The sequence below is a fragment of the Miscanthus floridulus genome, chromosome 3 (assembly GCF_019320115.1).
Source record: "Miscanthus floridulus cultivar M001 chromosome 3, ASM1932011v1, whole genome shotgun sequence".
Lineage (NCBI taxonomy): Eukaryota > Viridiplantae > Streptophyta > Magnoliopsida > Poales > Poaceae > Miscanthus > Miscanthus floridulus.
In genome coordinates, this window is record NC_089582.1 from 103,435,208 (window position 1) to 103,456,357 (window position 21,150).

Genomic DNA, 21,150 nt, shown 5'->3' on the forward strand with positions numbered 1-21,150 from the left:
CAAATATAGTCCTTCACCTGCTCCTATAGTCAAGGCCGACAGATATGGGGATTTTAAATCTCCAGGAACCAATATGAGATCGATCAAATGAAAGTGGTTCCATATGCTTCAGCTGTCGGAAGCTTGCAATATGCTCAAGTATGTACGCGCTCTGACTTGGCACTTGTTACCGGGTTACTTGGCAGATTCCAGAGCAATCCTGGAACAGAATACTAGAAATTAGTAAAGAAAGTCTTGCATTATTTGTAAGGAACGAAAGGCCTCATGATGACGTATAGAAGATCTGATTTACTCCATATAGTGGGATATTCAGATTCTGATTATGCGAGAGATGATAGAAAATCCACGTCTGGATATGTATTCACTCTCGCGGGGGAAGCTATTTCATGGAAAAGCTTAAAGCAAACCGTCACTACATCGTCCATAATGTATGCCGGGTTTGTAGCGTGTTATGAGGCAACGGGGCAGGTGAACTGGCTAAAGAAGTTCATACCCGGTTTGAAGGTGGTTGACGATATCTATAGACCACTTAAGTTATACTACGATAATAATCCGGTAGTACAGTATGCTCACAATATAAGTCAAGTGGTGCTGCCAAATATATTGACATAGAGTATTATATTGTGAAAGATAAAGTCCGGGATCAAGTCATAAGTCTTGAGCATATAAGTACAGAAAAGATGCTTGTGGATCCGCTTACAAAAGGCTTACCACCCAACGTGTTCAGAGAACATGTAGCTAGCATGGGTTTAAGGAAAAGCCTAAAATTCTTGGACAAAAGAAGGCCCAAAGATAAGTATCTATTTCAGAACAGAGTAGTGTGTTGTAGCTGTTAAATCTATCGATAATGGACCATGACGATGAGACATGCTCTATGCGCTAATCTGTAATGGAATGAACAAAAGTAAATGATATGAAATTGATAGTAATGAGATCAAGGGGGAGAATGTTAGTTGATCTCCACCAATAGGCCCAACGGCCTATTGGGCCCTTGTCTCTGCGCTCTAATCGGGGGCGTCCAACCCTAATACGGTTTGATGGACCCCTGTCGCACAGCACATATAAAAGAGAGGTGGGGATCACGGCTCTAACTACAAGGTTGGTCTGAGCCACCGTGAGCCACCACTGTAAACCTAATCCGATCAAAGGAGTGCTGCCAACGACGGGAAGCCCATCGACTCCGCCGTCGCCCCTGCAGGGTCACCATCGGGCCACTAGACATCCACTGCATCGCCACTACAACGACGTGGTACCGACGTCTACGCCGGAGCTGCCACAACACCGGTGGCCATGTACCGAAAGGGTGACCCATCCTAAGGTACAACAACTGTTTCCCCATCTAAGTAAGAGGCTTTACCCCGAATCTACTCCTAGAGGTACTCTATGTATACTACACCTTATGCTCTATTTAATAGCCTACATGATGTGTTGGTCTCATCTTATGGATTAAAATCAACACGAAAAATGAGCTTAATAGTCTTTAGCCATGTTTTTGTGGATTATTGGTGCACCTCAATCTTTTAGACAAGCTGTAAATCGTTTTGAGCGGTCAACTGAGACGATAAGTAGAAAGTTTGACAAAGTGTTGCATAGTGTTTACATGCTTTCAGCAGATATTATCAAACCACGAGAGCCAGAATTTAGGATGGTGCATCCTAGACTTCAAGGTGCTCGATTTTCACCACTTTTCAATGGTTGCATTGGAGCAATAGACGGCACGCACATACCTGTTGTTGTGTCGTCTTCAAAGATGCTGCAGCATATTGGCCGTCATGGATATACCAGTCAAAATGTATTAGCCATATGTGATTTCGACATGAGGTTCACCTTTGCTGTTGCTGGATGGCCGGGATCAGCACATGATATGAGGGTGTTCACTGATGCTGTATGCAAATATAGGGAAAAATTCCCGCATCCTCCACCAGGTAAACTCAATTTTATAACAGCTCGTCTTATTTGGTACAGAGTTAGTTGTGAACTGTTCTAATACATTTTAGTTGTATAGGAAAATATTACCTCGTGGATTCAGGCTATCCTAACCGATGAGGTTATCTTGCGCCATGCAAGGGCACCAAGTACCATTTGCCCGAATTTAGAAAAGGGCTAAGACCATGTGGCAAAAAAGAGATATTCAATTATCTGCATTCATCACTTCGTAATGTTATTGAACGGGCATTTTGTGTTCTGAAGATGAAGTTGAGGATTTTATTGAATTTACCTAGTTATCCAATGAGAAAGCAATCTAAAGTGATACTTACGTGCATGGCTCTGCATACTTTCATACGTGAAAGTGCATTGAGATGCAGATTTTGACACGTGTGATAAGGATGAGAACTACATGACAATACCGATGGAATCTTCATCTCGTCCTGGTGGTGGCAATAGTGGGTTAGGTGATGATGATAATGACATGAATGTATTTCGTAATAGTGGGTTAGCTTCTGGAATCCAGATGGATCCGAACGCGGCCTAAGGCAGAGGCCCCCCGACATTGACTACTAGTGTGGTGCTTGTGCATGCTGTCCCGTACCATCGGTTGGTGCAATCAGAGACGATCCAGGTCTCAATCTCCGGCACTGTGCTGCTACTGTTTGATACGCGTATCGCCTGTGCAGTGGGAGCGTGAGATCCGAAACGATGGAGCGTCCTCGCGCACCGGTGGGTTCAGGAGTGCCACGCACGCTGGCCGTGTTCGCTGCTCGTAAAGCCGTTTATGCTAATTTCTACGGTTAATTTGTTGAAAGAGAAAAATATTGTATCATGATTTTTAAGCTGACTTATAGTGGCATGCCGAACACTCACGCTGTTGGCAACGGGCGGGGCGACGTCGTTCGCTCATCTTATGTGTTTGCACTGAATATTTTACCCTCGCCTCCGATCCGACGACGCGGCACCTCTCATCTGTCGGCGGTCATACCACATGACCCGCGACCGCTCTCCTGTCGACGGCGATGGCTGATCGCTCGGCACTCGCCGGGCTACGCCCGATCGCCCTCACCCCGCTGGATGGTGGATGGCTCATGGTCATGGGCCATGGCTCCTTTTCTTTTCCGAGCGACTGCGAGTTCGCAGGCCTGTATGGTGACAGTACGGTACGGCCGGTCGGTTCGCAGGCCTGAACCCTGCCTGAAGTAGTGAGCTCCGTCCTTCCACCAAAGGGCGTCACGAGTTTCATATGACCCCGGGCCCGACCTGCTCTCGGGGACGGCTCTGGTCTCCCAAATTTGTGCCACGATTTCCGTGTGAGTGCGTGCGTGCCTGCCGGCTGGGGTAGCTAGCTAATAATTAAGGCCTGGTTTAGTTTAAAAAATTTTCAACCTAAACAATGGCCCTGTTTGGATCCATGGGTTAGAGTTAATTTAGGCTAGTTGGAGCTCAACTAGCCCTAAAGTAGCCAAATAGGAGGGCTAGAGTGTGTTATTTGTAACTAGCCCACCCTAAAAAACTATCCCCCAAAGAGGTGATTATTTGGGCTAGTTGGGGCTATTTGAGGTGGGGTCCACTGTTTTCTCTCTACTTTCACCTGCACCAATGATTTGGAAAGCACATTTATTATCATTTTAATCCTTGTATCCAAACATCTCTTAGGCTAGAGTTAGTTCAGGGCTAATCCTGAGCTAGAAACTAACTCTAACCTCTAGCTGTGCTAGAATATCCAAACAGGGCCTATCACATCGAATCTGGCTGTACATGTATGGAGTATTAAATATAGACGAAAAAAAACTAATTGCACAGTTTGGTTGGAAATCGCGAGACAAATGTTCTAAGACTAATTAGTCCATGATTAGCCATAAGTGCTACAGTAACTAACATGCGCTAATGATGGATTACTTATGCTTAATAAATTTGTCTCGCAGTTTCCAGACGAGCTATGTAATTAGTTTTTTTATTAGTATCCGAAAACCTCTTCCGACATCCTCGAAACATACGATATGACATCCAAAAATTTTCATTTCACCAACTAAACGCAGCTTTAATCAAATTTATAAAGCTGTCCGAGTGTCCGTGTCCAATCGAGTGTAGTACCATGGAGGCCTCGTTTACTTTCCTGCTAAAAGTTCACGTATCTTATTGAATGTTTAATATATGCATAAAATATTAAATATAGATTAAAAAATAACTAATTACGTAGATTGTGACTATTTTACGAGATGAATCTTTTAAGCCTAATTAGTTTATTATTTGACAGCGTGGAGCTACAGTGACACATGTGCTAATGACGGATTAATTAGGCTCAATAAATTCGTCTCGCAGTGTACCGATGAATTCTGTAATTTATTTTTTATATCCGAACACTTAATACAACACCCTCATATAACACCCGATGTGATAGCTAAAACTTTACGCATTTAAACCAGGCCTCGTTTCGTCAACTTCGTTGTCGTAACTCGTACGCCCTCCGCCTAGAGAAAACGCATCCTCCATGAATTGTGTTTTTTTTTCTGGACAGGGGAGTAAGCCTCGGAGTTGTAGCCAAGGGCCCAAGGCAGTGAACTCGGAGGCGCAAAGGCAATTCACGAACCTGAGCATAAGCACGTGGATCTGGCCAGATAAAACTGCGTACTAGCTCAAAATAGATCAACGATCTGTGTTCGTGTTCCCGAATCCAAGGAAGCGCTACTGCATTCTCCTCACAGAATCCAACAGGCATCTAGCGAGGCCGTGCATCGCTACAGCCTACAGGAACCTCACATGTTCCATGAGGGCGACAAAAGAACCACATTCTAGACACTACTGCCAACAAATGGGTGCTCGCATTTTAAATTCCATTTGTGATACAGCCCATTGACTCATGCTAGTATGCTACTGCATTTGGTATACACTAGTATATGAACCATTTTCAAAGGCGAGCACTTTCTTTTAACAGAGGCGTGTAGCCCGTCTGTGTTTGTCAAAATGTTTTGTATTAGAGACGATCGGTTGATTAGGTCTTTTCTTAAATCCATTAACGGAGATAGACATATTAAGATGATGCATATGTCTTAAGAGGCCCCACCTGTTTACTCCCTAGTCCCTAGTGATACTCGGCCTGTTCGTTGGTTGGTTTCTGGGCTGGTTTAAGCTGGCTGGTGCTGGTTTATTATGAGAGGAAAACACTGTTGGCTGAGTGAACAGGCTAACAATACACTGTACAGCTCCTTGTGACTACGAATATGTCAGAGGTGTTGACTCTGGCAATCGAGTCAGCGTATCACGCACAGGAACAAGGCTGCCCTAAGTCATATTTTCGCAAGCGTTTCAAATCCACTAATTCTCAATGTGTTCAAGCATGAACACCTTCATCTTAGGGACTGAGTTAGCTTTTCAAAACCATTTTTCACTTGCTGTCTCGTTACGTCACTAGGTTTAATGTATATGCAAAGTTAGTTCAAACGTAGTGGCACTTAGATTACCGTTTTGCTTTGGAATTTTCCTCTTAATAATACGGCTATCTATTCTAAACCCGACCACTCATCACTCTAGTCTTGGGTAGCAACATGAAAACCCCTAGCATATATACCTTTGGCGTCGGGCTTGTTTTCATCTCACCAAGTGTGATCTTGCTCCATATGGCTTGATCACCCTTCATCTATCGTTTAACCTTGCTCACCACCTTGGTGTGGACTCTAGCTTAATCACAACTCAATTAAAAGCATTAGTCCACTAGTTTGTCACTCAATTGCCAAAACTAAACATAAGGCTTTCACCAACCAAGAAATTAGGATGGTTTCTATATCCATGAATTAGGGTGCCAACTAAGTAGGCTAGTGATGTGCCATTGTAATCAAAGAAGATAGAGGAAGAAATGATTTTTTTGATAAGTAACTATATCTACACGGTAATCAAGAGATGAAAAGATGTGATAAGTAGATAATAAAGAAAGAAGACACGTGATTGGACACAAAATTTATTTTAAACAAATTGTCCTTTAAAAGTTATGGTTTTAACATGTACTATTCCCTCCGGTCCTGTATATCTGGCATACAGGCATTTTTCATTTTGGCCATAATATCTGGCGGAGTGGGGATACCGAGAGTAAATTAATTAGTGTGCAGTTTAAACGGATGGTCAGGAACGGAGCGTTGCATGCACGGTGGCTAGCAACGAAGCGATTCATGCATGCTTACTCTCAGCAGGTCGCCTTTTTCACCGATCTCTTATTATCAAACCTGGGGACTTTGGCCGCCAACCAGGGTGGCCACGTCACCCGAAATTCCCCTGGCCTTCCGATTCGCGATCGACGCTTAGAAATGACTCCGCCAAACGCTGCAGTAGATCCCCCTGCTGCTTCCCGACCCTTCGTCTCGCCCCCTCGTCTCTCTCTTTCTTCGCTCCCTCTCGCTCGTCCTCCCGACGTGGACAGCGGCGACGGCGCTAGGCGCCTGCGGGCCGCGGCGGCCGCGCTCGACCTCGCCACACCGGTGGCCGTCCCCGGCCACGGACCGGCGCGGATAGCCCCCCCCCCCCCCCCCGGTGGCCGCCGTTGTGGCTTCCCCTACGCTGCATCCTCCCGGCGACCCGCGGGCGCTCGACGGAACCCTAGCTGCCTCCTCCTCGCCGGCAGCAGCGCCAGCCCTCAGCACCCTCCTCCTCCTCCTCAACGGCCCTCCACACCCCCCACCACGCCGTAGGGGTGGAGCGACAGCGCCCCCCGCCGAGTGCTGCGCCGGTGGCGCGGGTGGCCGTCCCCCGCCGAGGGGGCCTCGACGGCCGCCGTCCCCAGGCACGACGCGACCGAGCGAGCCCTCCCGGTGGTTGGCGGCGCGGCTGACCCCTTCCGTAAGTATGTATAACATTGTGATTTGTTGTTCGCACATCTTCAGCACACACCGTTGGCCGTCCCCGCACACGGAGCGGCGCGGCTAGGCCCCCCCTCCTGTGGCCGCCGTCGCTGCTTCCCCTACGCTGCGTCCTCCCAGCGACCCACGACCGCTCGATGGAACCCTAGCTACCTCTTCCTCGCCGGCGGCAGCGCCAGCCCTCAGCACCCTCCTCCTCCACGCACCTCCTCCACCCGCACCCGCCCCCCCGCCGAGTGCTGCGTGGGTGGTCGCCCCCCGTCGAGGGGGCCCCGACGGCCGCCGTACCCGGCCACGACGTGACCGAGCGAGCCCTCCCGGTGGTTGACGGCGCGGCTGCCCCCTTCCACAGGTATGTATGACATTGTGATTTGTTGTTCGCACATCTTCTTCCTGGGTAAAAAAAACTAACCAAAACCGTTGTTTCAGTTTTAGCTGTGAAGAGAACCATTGCATCATTTGAGTGCTTTGTAACCACAGCAGGTTCGTTAACATGTTTTGGTTGGCCTTGTGTACCAGTTCCAGGTTCTCATCTATTTGGATTTTGTAGTTATGAGTTTGTCGATGCGTATGTGATTTCCACTTAAATGAAATAGCATGAAATGATTGTGCAATTTTCAAACATAAATTCTAATTTACATCCTGCACAAACTTTTGTCAGCTCGGTGTTAGAAACTATCACGTGTAAAAAAATGTTTGAACCATTATCGTAGCTTAGTGACAGATGGATAGCTGGACCATCAAGGTCCAGTTCGAGATTACCCTTTTCCATAATTTTTTTTCTAGTTTAGTCTATTCAGATTGAATATGTGCTTCTGCTAAATTGCGCCTTTAACAGGTTCCATTTGTTTCGCTAATTCTCTTGGAATTCCCAATAATGCTCACCTCCATCCTTGCATTTTGTGACTATTTTTTTCTTAAACAAATCTCTTATGGTTGCTATCTAATTGGTGCTTTCTTTTCTGTTCTTTTGAGTTTGGCGACAGTTTCAGCAAATTAATCCTCTATTTTCAGGCCATAGCATATGACTCTAATGCTTACAAAACAAATAATGATTGTCAGCAAGCTTCTTCAGGATCAGTTGGGGATTATGAAAAAGTAGTTTTTTCAGGTATCGCTTCTATGTCTCTTCTAGGTATGGCTTCTATGTCTCTTCCTATTGCCTCTACTTCCATTCTATGTATGGCCTTTTTTTCCCAGTCTTGTTATGTGGGTTTGCTCATCACGGATACGCAACAGGAACATGTGACCAGTAAATTCCATTTCTGTTCGACGGCGAATTATTAGAGTAATGCCCAACACCCCTTTAACCGTTGGCCAGACTGCATCAGGTGCAATTTGCTGACAACCCATGAGTCATTTTAAACCTATTAATAGTAGTGAAAATGCAGTATGCGATTGTTCAATGAATGAAAATTTGGTAGGCGGTCTCTGTCATCAAATTAGTTGGTTTGTGTACTTCATCGTTAAAATTTTACATTATCTTTTGTAGTGCTATACTAAATTAAATTATCAGCGGAGCTAACAACATGAAATAATACATGATATTTTTACTTCTCAGTCATGTGCTTGGGAGAGATGGTTACTCAGGATGATGAAAACTATGTGCGGATTCAATCCCATTGGGAATTGTGGACAGATGGACAAAAATATTTTCATCCTATAACTGGCCTGACGTATGTACCTGAGTATGTATGTAACCTAAAAAATAGGGTGTCAGTGTTTGAGAGCGTGAATTTTTTTTATAACATTACAGTCTGATGAGTTCTGTTGGCTTCACAGACCCCTTAGGTTTAGATTTATGATTCCATGTATGAATGCCTTTTAGGTATGTTGTCCGATTCGGCCTTTGTATTGCATAACTTGATTTTGGCTGTAGGTGTAGACGGTTTTTGTTGCAGTTGTGATAAAAGGAGTCTCTGTGCCACTAATTTATGGTTCCCAGATCTCTTCCATGCCGCCAAAGTATAGGAGAACAATGTTGACATAATTCACGGTGACTGCATCCTCAGGTCTCCAATCCTAGCCCCAAATCCAGAAATTATTGCAATTGGATTTTACTTACTATTTCTGTGTTTGGTTCTTGGTGTTTTCTGAAATAATTTATAATTTGAAGACGAGACCTACATTTAAATTGCTCTGTGCTTTGGCATCTAGTGGCGCAAAAATAGGTCTAATAGCATCTAGGGTCAACCCGCAGCTTTCAATTAAAATTAATATAGTTGGATATGATCACCATTCGACTGCACTCCTGATTAAAGAATATACTCACATGTCCGCCTCTAAATTACATTAAAGAAATGTTAATAACGAAGCTAGAAAGGAGGAACCTTGTCTATATCAAAGTAACATTGAGTTTTTAGTAGTGTGGAAGTTCTTAATCACCAATGTTAGCTTACAGTGCTTTGTGTGGCCTTGCGGTTTTAAGACACCGTTCTAAAATTTGCGTTGTAAATTCGTGATTACCACGTATAGAAAATGCCATGATTTTAAAAGTATGCATAGTAGATGTGTCCTGCACCATATAAAAAAGGCTCCAATCTTTCAGCTTTTGTGCATGACATATCTATATTTAGCTCCTAATATTATTTCCATCTAGAGATTAAACATGTTTTTTACCTGCACTTAATCAGGTGATTTGTCGACACGCGCGACGGCGAGCTCAATGGACTAGTGAGCCATGAGGTAGGAAGCGTTTTCTCTCAGCAGGTTCATGCATGCGGCGCGGCTGTTAACATGCAATTAATACTTTCTTGGTCTCTGGAATTAACCTTGCCGCGCCACATATACAGGACTGGAGGGAGTAGTGTTTATATAATTTAATAGGCATAGAAACTACTCTCTCTGTTCTAAAATAGAAGTCGTTCTCGCTTTTCAAAAAATTAACTATTGTTTAATTTTAATCAATTATATAAAAGAATATTAATATTTTACAATACATAATTAGTATCATTAGATAGATCGTTCAATATGCTTTCATATTAAGCTTTTTTAAAGATATAAATATTACACGTATTTTTTAAAAATCTAGTTAAAGTTGAGAAAGTTTGATCGGTATGACTTTCTTTCTAGAACGGAGGGATTAGATATATTATTATTTTTGGCATCGAGACTGCCTTCAGACAATCGGAAAGCTAAAGCTAAGAATAGAGATCCGGCCCAGGCCTAAGTCCTAACAAACAACTATGCGTTAATCAGCCGGCCTACCCAGGCAGCACATATGACTCCTCAGGTTAGTCCATACGCAGGTTGAGCATGTAACTGATGGTCCAGGTCATGATTCGGCCTAGTTGAGGGGCAAAACGAGCAAGAGAACCTTTACGGTACTGTCTTCTCGTCTCTTCTGCTTTCCTCTCGAACAGTCCCAACAAGGCGAATCGTAGGCGATCCTATTTCCGGCGACCAAATCAAGCTTTTCCCCTTGCCTCCGGCGGCCTAGCCGGCGCTGGAGGATGAGGGAAACTTCGATTTGGTCGTCCGGTGTATATACCCACTACTATTAGGTTTGGTTTAAGTAGGTTAGGGATAGGTTTATCCATGTCAGAGGTGTGGCGGATCCTTCTACTGGTGCTGCTGCGTCTTCGGCGAGCGACAGCGTGGATGCGTCGAGGTTGGTTCATGCCTATTCAGGGCCAGCTCCTACGACGTCTACGCCGGTTTCACTGCCTGCACGGAAGGCGACGGTATCAGGTATTTGACTATGCCGACATTGAGGCATGGTCTTTTCTTCCTATGCTGTTGTGGCTCCAGTGAGCGACGACGGGGATGCGATGAGAACGCCATGTCGACTTTAGACGTGGGCCTTTCCAACATCTCTGGTGGCTTCCTCGACTTCACGAGCGGTGGCAGCATCAGGTTCTGTCCCTTCGTCGTCTTCGTCGTCGCTGGCGGAAGATTCGGAAGGTATGGCTACCAACTCAAGGAGAAACCGGGCTGGGTTTTGGATCCCTCCTTCTTTGGTTGTTCAGTTCCCCTTCGGGGTTCGTCGTCGTCCGGTGTGCCGAGGGCTCTGGTCCTTGAGGCATCAGATTCCTCTTGTGTCGGACGATGTGATGGCCGATGACCAACTTTTCCAGCCGGGTCGTTCAGCGGTTACAAAGCAGGTCAAGGTCGACGTGCTACACAAGACGGCAACAAAAAATTTTGTTTCTTCGCCGGAGAGGAGGTCGGCTTCAAGTAGTGTGCTCTGGCTACTGGCGGCGAGGCAGACCGGGAGGAGTTTACAAGGACCGAGTTGTAATTTTCTTTCCTGTCAAGGGTGTTCTTGTAAGATTTGGGATGTAATCACCAAAAACTTTATGTGAAATATAAACCCGATGTCAATAGAATATCGTCGGCAGTCCTCCGAGGGGTATCCCACGAAGGTAGATTGATCGGCAGAGATGCATGTAATCGAGAACAAGAAGGCAACAGAGACACACGAGTTAGACAGGTTCGGGTCGTCAGCACGACGTAATACCCTACTCCTGTGTTCTGTTGGATTGTATTGGCTATCGTATGATATTACGTGTGTTTGGAGGGGGTCTATACCCGCCTTATATAGTCCGAAGGGCAGGGTTACAAGTCAGTTAGATCTAGGAGATCACTAGAAAGTAACAACAGATTACAGAAATCATGGGATCACACGTATCCTAACAGATCTCGTAGTATCTTCAGGATATCTTCCTGGTGTCTTGCGAGATGCGACGAGCAGCGCCATGCCCTGCAAGGCTTCGTCTTGTGGGTTAGATCACCCCTGGGGGCGTAGCCCATATGGTCTGCCGTGGGTATCCAGGGTCGTACCCCCCCACAGCTAGTCTCCGAGCACCTTGTATCCATTGTGCAACGCCGTCTTGAGCTTTTCCGAGCAGGTGCGAACAAAGCCGAGCAATCAAACTCATGGTCCGACCACCGTGAAGAGTTGGCGAGCAATTGTGAACCGTCGCTAAGCAGCTGTGAACCATTGCTGAGCAGTGTTAACTGTCGTCGAGTAGTGTATCCCAAGTTAGGCTTGCCATAAGGATGTAAGGAGCTCAAGTTCGATATCGAAAAGTTCCTCACAGTGGACCAAGTGTGCCCATGTAGAGTCCGACCATAAGAAAGGGAGAAAGTCTTCTTCAGCTTCGGGAGGTGCGGAGTCTTCTAGATTAAAGAAAACACACTCACCACGAGGTGAAGTGTGCCCACTTAGTCCCCGAGCCTGACAGTAGGTGACAGACACGTGGTGGTAGGGTCCAAAGTAAAGAAAAGCACAAGACCAGCCGAGCAGGCAACCAGTCCTCGGGTGTAACCCCGAAATAAGAAAAGCACATTCACCGCAAAGTGAAGTGTGCCCACATAGTCCCCGAGCCTGACAGTAGGTGACGTGGTCACGTGGTGCCAGCGTCAGAAACAATCAATAGAAGAAAAGTCCCCAATGCATTGAGGAAACAAGTTGTATTGATGACGCAGTCCCTGAGCCGCAAGTAGAAATCTTGGAGAAAAACAAATCACAGAGAAAAACCCGGAGTAACGGTTGTACAATAGTAATTACTGAGCCGTAACGGATGGCAAAGAAGTCAGCGAATATTCGGTGAGCAGTAACAACTTGCGGCGATAAATGGGCGATACGGGCTGCAGTTGTTCGAAAGCCTAGGTAACAGCCCACCACGCTGTTTCGAAGACTGCAGAGAGGCGCAAATCGTGAAGCGATTTCCCAAAAACCCTCAAATGCGAAAGGTGGGGGGAGTGCTTTATAACTGCGCCGCCGCACCCCGCGCTCCCACCTTTGCCACTTTGCCATTTCACGGTCCTCCTCAGCCCTCACACATCCAAACTCACGCACTTCCACCGCTAATCCCAAACCAGATCTAAGAGATGGTGCTGAAGAAGGGAGCTAGAAACCCAAAGAAAGCGAGCACTAGAGTCAGCCGTGATGATGAGTGGGTGCCGTCTCGCACTGGGGAGGCGGAGCTTAATAGGATGGTGGAGGCGGGCGTTCTTCCTGACCGCATCACCGTCGGATGGTGGCTAGCCCTCGATGAGCCCTACCCAATGCCTCATACCGATGAAGTTGTAGTATTTGAGGATTACTTCTGGCGTGGGTTAGGATTTCAAGTTCATTCATGCTTGAGGGATCTGCTGGAGTTCTAGAGAGTCAGCCTGTGCAACCTTCACCTGAACACCATCTTGCACATCTTGATTTTTCATTCATTTCTGTGAGGCGTATCTCGGGATTCTTTCCCACTTCAACCTCTTCCATCACCTGTTCTGGCTGAAGAAGAAGGGTGGCGGCGGTTCCAAGGTGGTCGACGGCATGTATCTTCAACTTCACGATGGAATGGCGGGCGAGTACCTCACTATACCACTGAACATGTCGCTGAAGGGGTGGAACGCCAGGTGGTTCTACATGAAGCAGAGCCATCTTGCCATCTGTTGTGACGCCGACCACATCCCAGAGAGCCAGAAAAGCTGGTCGGAGAGGCCAAACAGTGCTGATATGGCATAGGTAAGGGAGCTCCTTGGTCTGATAAAAGGCATAAAGACGAATGGTGGACTGGTGGCGGCGAGCTTCATAGTGCGCCGTATCTAGCCCTACAAGGCAAGGGCCCACGCTGGCTTTGACTTCAAGGGGGACACCGACGACACTCGGGAGAGGACAGAGATGCTGTCGAGGGACGATGTGCTGGAGCGGGCCGTAGAGCTATTCGCTCCATTTGCCTCGTTCAGCGTGTCAGGGCAGACGAGACCCTTTAACTGCACAAACCTGCCTCCTCAAGTAAACATCTCAATTGTTTGCTCCTGATCCTTTTTTATCCTGTACCGTTGTCGAGCAGTGAACTGATTCACTTATGGAAAGATCCATTCGCAGGAACGAGTGGTGTACTTCTCGGGCGTGCCAAGGGGCGATTGGCCATAGGTAGTAGATGCTCGGCCACCAACTCAGCCTGGGGAAGGTGCTGTCAGCGCCTCGTCGGAGTCTAGAGGCGCGGACGCTGGTAGGCCTGCTTCTGAATTCAATGGAGTAAGTGCTGAGCTCAACAACCCACTTGATAATGCGGCCATTGGCCTCTTTATTGCGAAGAATGTCCTATAGAGGAAACTTGGTGACCACAATGATGTTGTAGTACTCGAAGTAATGGTGGAGCTTGCGTGACATGATCAGAATAGCGTATAGCAGTTTCTGAACTTGAGGATAACAAGTTTTGGGCTCATTAAGGACCTTGCTGATGAAGTAGACCAGACGTTGCACCTTATAGACATGCCCGACCTCCTCACGTTCGACGATGATAGCTATGCTAACGACGCGGGATGTGGCGGCGATGTAGATTAGTAGAGTTTTGTCTGGTAGAGGCACCGTTATGATCAGAGGTTTTGTTAGGAACAACTTGAACTGCTCGAAAGCTATATCTGCCTTGCTCGACCAGGAGAAGCGTTCATAGGCCTTGAGGAGTTTGAAGAACAGTAGTCCCTTTTCGCCGAGGCATGAAATAAAGCGGCTGAGAGCAACCATGTAGCCTATAAGCTTCTGTATATCCTTTACGCATGTTGGTCGTTTCATGTTGGTGATGGCAGAGACCTTGTTAGGGTTGGGCTCGATGCCATGGGCGCTGGTAATGTAGCCCAAGAGTATACCGGATGGAACTCCAAAGATGCACTTTGAGGGGTTCAACTTCCATCGGTACCTTTTCAGGTTGGCGAACGTTTTTTAAGGTCGACGATGAGATTATCGGCGGTCTTGGACTTGACGACCACATAGTCGATGTAAGCTTTGACGTTGCGGCCTATCTGTTGATCAAGGCACATCTGGATGGCCCTTTGGTAGGTCGCCCCAATGTTCTTGAGTCTGAAGGACATGGTGGTATAGCAATACTCACCGAAAGGAGTGATGAACGACATCTTGATCTAGTCATCTGCCTTGAGAGATATCTAGTGATAGCCAGAGTAACAATCGAGGAAGGAGAGCAGTTCGTAGGTAGCGATGGAGTCTACAACCTTGTCTATCCGAGGTAGACCAAAGGGGTCTTTAGGGCAGTGTTTGTTGAGATTAGTGTAATCAATGCACATTCTCCATTCTTTATTCTTTTTTCGAACAAGAACAGGGTTTGCTAACCACTCAGGATGATACACTTCTTTTATAAATCCGATAGCTAGGAGCTGTTTTATTTCTACCCTAATAGCCTCCTTCTTGTCTGGCGCGAATCGTCGGAGTTTCTACTTGATCGGTTTGGCGGTCGACGAGACATTCAAGGAGTGCTCGATCTTCTCCCGTGGTACCCCAGCATGTCTGCAGGTTTCCAAGCAAATACGTCGGTGTTGGCACGTAGGAAGGAGACAAGCATGCTTTCCTATTTGGGGTTAAGGTGAGCCCCAATCTTTATGGTCTTAGAGGGGTCGTCAAGGCCGAGGCCAACCTCCTTTGTTTCCTTGTACTTGATGGAGGTGCGAGGAGGCTCCAGCGATGGGATCTCTAGGTCATCGACGGGCACCGTCTTGGTGTCGATGACCACACTAGCCATCTAGATGGAGAGGTCGGTGGCTTCAACGAGGGCAAGACTCTCTATCTCTCAGGCGTAGGTGATGGAGAGGTTGGCCCATAGGGCCAGAACTCCTATAGATGAAGGCATCTTTAGCACTAGATAGGCATAGTGTGGTATGGCCATAAACTTGGCCAGAGCTGGTCGACCAAGTATGGCGTGGTAGGCGGTGTTGAAGTCGGTGACGTAGAAGTTGATGTGTTCGACGCTTTAGTTGCTAGCCATGCTGAACTGTACTGGTAGGATGAGCCCTCCAAGCGGTTTGAATGCCCTGCCAGGTACCATGCCCCAGAAGGAGGAGTTGGAGGGTGTGAGATCTACTATCCCAAGCCCTAGCTCCTTTAGGGCTCTGGCAAAGAGGAGGTTCAGAGCGCTCCCACCGTCGACGAGCACTTTTCTGAAAAGCACTTTCTAGACGGTCGCATCAATGACGAGGGGGAAACACCCTGTGTAAGGGATGTCCACCCACTGGTCACCCCTGCTAAAGGTGATGGGGACCTCAGACTAGGGGCGATAGCTGGGGTTGGTGGCGATGTCTTTCGTGTTGATGGCGAGCACCCGGTGGGCGGTGAGCTTCTGATCTCTTCTGCTCTCGGTGGCGGCGAGGCCCTCGAAGATGGTGGTGACCACCTTGTCATGATCCTAGAAGGCATTGTTGTTTCCCTCAGGTGGTCGATGGCCTCCGGCTCCATCGTTGTTGTCATCGTCCGGCTTTTTAGCCTAGAACTCCTTAGCCAAGCCGAGGCAATCCTTCATCTTATGCTTGACATTTTTGTGGAGAGGGCACGAACCTTCAAGGATCTTCTTGTACTACTCATCATAGCTGCGCTTGGCTTGAGGTTCTTCGACGGCAGCGATGATGTGGTTTGGTCGGCGGCAGCAATATTGACCAGATTTGGTCCCTTCTGGCCGATCATGGCCACTGTCCCGGTGGTGGCTGCGGTCGTCGTGACAATGGTTGTTGTGGTGTTGGTCATCGAGTCGCTCATCGCTGTGTTGAGTGCCCATGTCCTCATTGAAGCGTACTTTGGCTTTTTTGGCATCGGCGTACTGTTTGGCGGTCATAATCATCTCGCCAATCCCCATGGGCGGCTTGCGATTGAACTTGGAGTGGAGGTCATGGTGATGGAGTCCTCGGACGAAGGCGGTGATGACCTCTGCCTCCATGATGTTGGGAATAGAATTCCTCATCTCGGAGAAGCGTCTGATGTAGCTATGGAGGAGCTCGAACGACTTCTGGTAGATGCGGTTCAGATCGTGCTTGGTGCCCGACCAAGTACACGTTGCCATGTAGTTGTCGATGAAAACCTTTTTTAGCTCTTTCCTAGGATCCGATGGAGTCCGGGGTGAGGCTTGTGAACCAGTTCATCACAATTTGCGTAAGCATGATGGGAACATAGTTCACCATGACGATGGTATCTCCCCCGGCAGCACGCACAGTAGTGGCATAAGCTTGTAGACACTGTGTGGGGGTTCATCCGCCCCTCGTAGGGCTTGACCCTAGTGATTTAGAAACCATGGGGCCACTTAAGTGTTTGGAGCGCCCTCATGAATGTTGGGGGCCCTTTGGGATTGTCACCGTCGTGATCTGCGGCGTTGCCGATGTTGAGTGGCTGGAGGGCTGAGTCTAGATTACCGAACTCTTGCTCGTATTCTTGGCGGCGACGTACTTCTTCTTCATGGCGACCGAAACAGCGCTCATCGATACGTCGTCGCGCGTTGCAGAGATTGTTGAGGTGTGCTCGGACGTCCTGGTAGACCTCCTACTTGTGTTGGTGAGGGTGTTCGATGCGGTTGCCCCTAGCTCTCGCCTAGAGAGGTTGTCCATTGTCGCGGTGTTGGTCGGTGAAACAACTTTGGCTAGGGAGGCGATTAGATCTTGGCACAGCTGATCGGCGAATCGAGCTCGTTGAGTAGGAAGGTCTCTGATCCTAGCGGATCTCATTGACCTGGCAGTGTGCCGCTTTAAGTATGACGACGACCTTGGCGACCTCCGGTGTCTACGGGAGCCAAGCGAGCTTGTTGGCGGCCACGACCAAATTGGCACTTGGGGTCTTGTAGACGTCATGGCCATCAACGTAGACAAATTTGTCATCGAGGTTGCGTTGGAGTTGGCGTGGCCTTCCTTGCGAATTGAGCTGGGCCTTGGCTAGCACAAGGGTAGCCTCATTTGCTCAGCGCTACGCTCGGTTGACATTCCTATTGACGTGGGCGGCGTGGTCTTCCTCGGTTTCCCCTTCCCGTGGGGGGCTATCGACGCTGACATTGAAGATTGCGCCCCCACGGAAGGGAGGGAAATGAAGTTGTTCAGCGGTAGTCTCGACGACAGTCTCCGTAGAGCCCTAGGACTCGATGATGAGGACATGACACCCATGCATATGACCATGTTTGGCGCATGGCATGGAGAGGTAGGAGGCCAGCAAGGGTGTCTAAGTCAAGAAGGAGGTCCGAGGTTAATTCAGTTCGAATCCCCGAGGTGGAGGCCCAAAGCAACTCAAGTTCGAGTCTGCCTCGGCCTCCAGGACCAGTCTACCTTAAACTGGTCACCAGGACGCATTTGGACTCCGTTTTCGATGATCCATATATGGTTGGAAATCTAATTTGATAAGAAAGCCAATGCAAGTGGTCTCACGTCAAAATCCCTTTGAAATCAACAAAAATCGTCGAAACAAGTCAGCATCCAAAATCTGTCAGGGTGTTGCGACACCGTCTTTTGGTCTGTTGGACCGTGTATCGTGTTTGGGTCCATTAGGGGGCACGTCCAGGGGGTGACGCTCAAGACTCTATAAATAGCAGTTGTCGTTCTCCTTAAGATTTGGGTTTTGTTTAGTTCTTGATTTTCTCGTGAAACAGACATCGTTTTGCTGCAACTGTGCCACTAAGGCTGCTTGCTGTGAACCAGGGCCCCAGTTCTTGATCTTATTCGCCTATGGTGATTAGTCCTTTCGAATAAAGACTTGAACTCCTTGTTATCATAAGCCTCATATTTATTTATAATTTCAGATTGCGTTCATCCCGTTCTTGCTTGTGTTCTTGATTCGCTTGCAGGAAAGCCTTCTTGGCGAGGTCAATCGCATTCGCATGGTTGATAACCAATGGAGTAGTGGTGTAACGGTTGCGGGGGTCCGAATCAGTCTTGGTTCGAAGCCTAGATCGTGAACGTTGAGTCTCCACCAATCGACGCTATCATACCTTTCGAAAGATCGGACCTAGTCTACATCACTCGGAGTCTGAATTATCCTCCAAGATGGTTTGAAGGGACGCTCCAGGGCATCGGCCGACGTGTAGCATGTTGATAGCCGGCAGGAGCTGGTCGACGATCTCATCGGCAAGAGGATGGATATCTCCCACCTGGTCGGCGAATTTACCCCTTAGGGCATCTTAATAGGCGGCGGCGATGCTGGTGAGCCCGAAGGGTAGGGCCGTAACCCCTAGAGTTTCTCGAGCAGCCTCCGATAGATCTAGATCGGAGGGTGGTCGGCGCTGAATCAGAGTGGTCAAAGTCGATTCTGCGATGGAGAGACAATAGATGTGCTTCTGGCCAACCTGATCGATGGATGCGATTAGATCTTCGTTATTGATTTGCCTCCTCTGGTAGCGGGGAAGCGGGCGGCGAATTGTCGATGAAGACGACCTCGGAGGCGGTTCCGAGATCGGATCTACAGTCACAGGTATTGGGGTGATCGGCGCAGTATTGGCCTGCACTGGCTCAACGAGCTCTCCGACTCCGTCAGCGTTGATGATCCACGAGATCGATTCGACCGTGAAGATCTGGCCGGGCCGTGGGAGGGACGAAGAGCCTGCAAAACGTACCATCTTGTTTGACATGGAAACATCACGCACACCCCTACCTGGCGCGTCAATTGTTGACAGAATATCGTCGACAGTCCTCCGAGGGGTATCCCACGAAAGTAGATTGATCGGTAGAAATGCGTGTAATCGAGAATAAGAAGGCAACAGAGACACATGAGTTAGACAGGTTCGGGCCATCAGCACGACGTAATACCCGACTCCTATGTTCTGTTGGATTGTATTGGTTATCGTATGATATTGCGTGTGTTTGGAGGGAGTCCCTGCCCACCTTATATAGTCCAGAGGTAGGGTTACAAATTGGTTAAATCTAGGAGATCACTGGAAAGTAATAACAGATTACAGGAATCATAGGATCATACGTATCCTAACAGATCTCGTAGTATCTTCAGGATATCTTCTAGTGTCTTGCGGGACGCGTCGAACAGCGTCGTGCCCCGCAAGACTTCGTCTTGTGGGCTGAGTCGCCCCTGGGGGCGCAGCCCATGTGGTCTGCCGTGGGTATCCAGGGTCGTACCCCCACACCCAGTTTTCAAAAAAAAAACCTTTACGGTTCCACTCAAAAAAAAAAAAGAACCTTTACGGTTCGTTTTGATGGGCCTAATCCCACCCTTCTACGAATAATTCTGGGCTCAGGTGTGCTGCCTCAGCTTATCCAGTATCCAGTAGCCACCGCAATCGTGGAGAGAGCGAGACATAAAACGTCGGCAGATTCACCACGGTGTCCGATCTTCATATGGCGAACGCCGGTGCGGCGGTGCTGGAGACAAGGGTAGCCTTGTGCAGCGAGCCCCTTGGCCATCTCGCAGGTCAACCAAGAGACGCGAAATTTGTGTTGTGGCTACCAGACTACCAGTACAGTGTCCCCATTGATTTCGGCATTGGATCCGGTGTACGAGTGTAGTGTGTTTCCCAGTTCCATCAGTACACTCCCAACGTAGAAACCATCCTAGTTTCTATAGGTATTAATTATACTATCACCTAAGTATTTTGTTGATGTGGTAATATAGTTATTGAAGAAAGAGAGCAAAAATTACAGAAACCGGATCTAAGTTAGAACCATGTCTATACGAGAACCAATACATAAAGGGATGTGATTGATAAAGAATGGAGATAGAATGTATGTGATTGGATCAAAAATTGTTGTATAGAAACTATCCATTGGCACCATAGTTTCTATATGTAGTGTCTATGTAAATTAACAGGTATAGAAACTACAGCATTGGGACTGCCCTCATAGACTCCAGAATTGCTAATACAGTACTCCCTCTATGTAGGAAAAAACACAATTATATCATAGTATCATGGTTTAGTATCTTAAGTTCGATCAATTATAGATAAAAAATATCAATATTTATTATATCAAATGAATATAATTAGATTAATTATGAAATATATTTTTATAATGAATTAATTATAGATAAAAAAGTATAAATATTTATTATATCAAATGAATATCATTAGATTAACTACGAAATATATTTTTATAATAAATTATTTTAAAGCTATAAATATGAATAATATTCACTAGAAATTTAGTCAAACTTGAACTAATTTTTATCGGCATGTAACCCATAGTTACGTTCTTTTCTGGACGTACGGAGTGCTGCTCAACATGGCAAGCTGACTGATGAAAGATTGAAGGAGAGACGAGGCATGTTGCTTTGAGCAATCCAGACTGACCCATGGCATTGCGTGTTCGCGTCATTCAGAAGCAAGTACTCCTACAACGACACACGCCGTCCGCAGCAATGGCCAGCAGACGACAAGAGGATCAATTGTAGCTGCAGAGCCTCCGAGTCCGTGCCAACTGTGCAGAAATGACACTGAAATTGGAGTGGCATAATTCTCGCCAAAGCGCGCTCCGGATCTGGATAATCAGCAAAGAGGAGTCCCTGATTAATGGAGCCATGTCGTGCTCGTGGATGCCCCGGCCTCCGACAGGACGAACCTCTCGATCGTCGTCATCGGAGCACCCAAACGATCATGGACCTCAAGGCCATGTTTAGTTCCATCAAAATTCAAACTTTGGCACTATACAAAAATAAGATTCTCCGTCACATCAA

The 21,150-nt window shown here is 47.4% G+C and overlaps 1 pseudogene; it reads left to right on the plus strand.

The window, feature by feature from the left end:
- The first annotated feature begins 1,383 nt into the window (after positions 1-1,383).
- LOC136544142 (uncharacterized) lies at positions 1,384-2,473 on the plus strand (annotated as a pseudogene).
- The last annotated feature ends 18,677 nt before the right edge of the window (positions 2,474-21,150 follow it).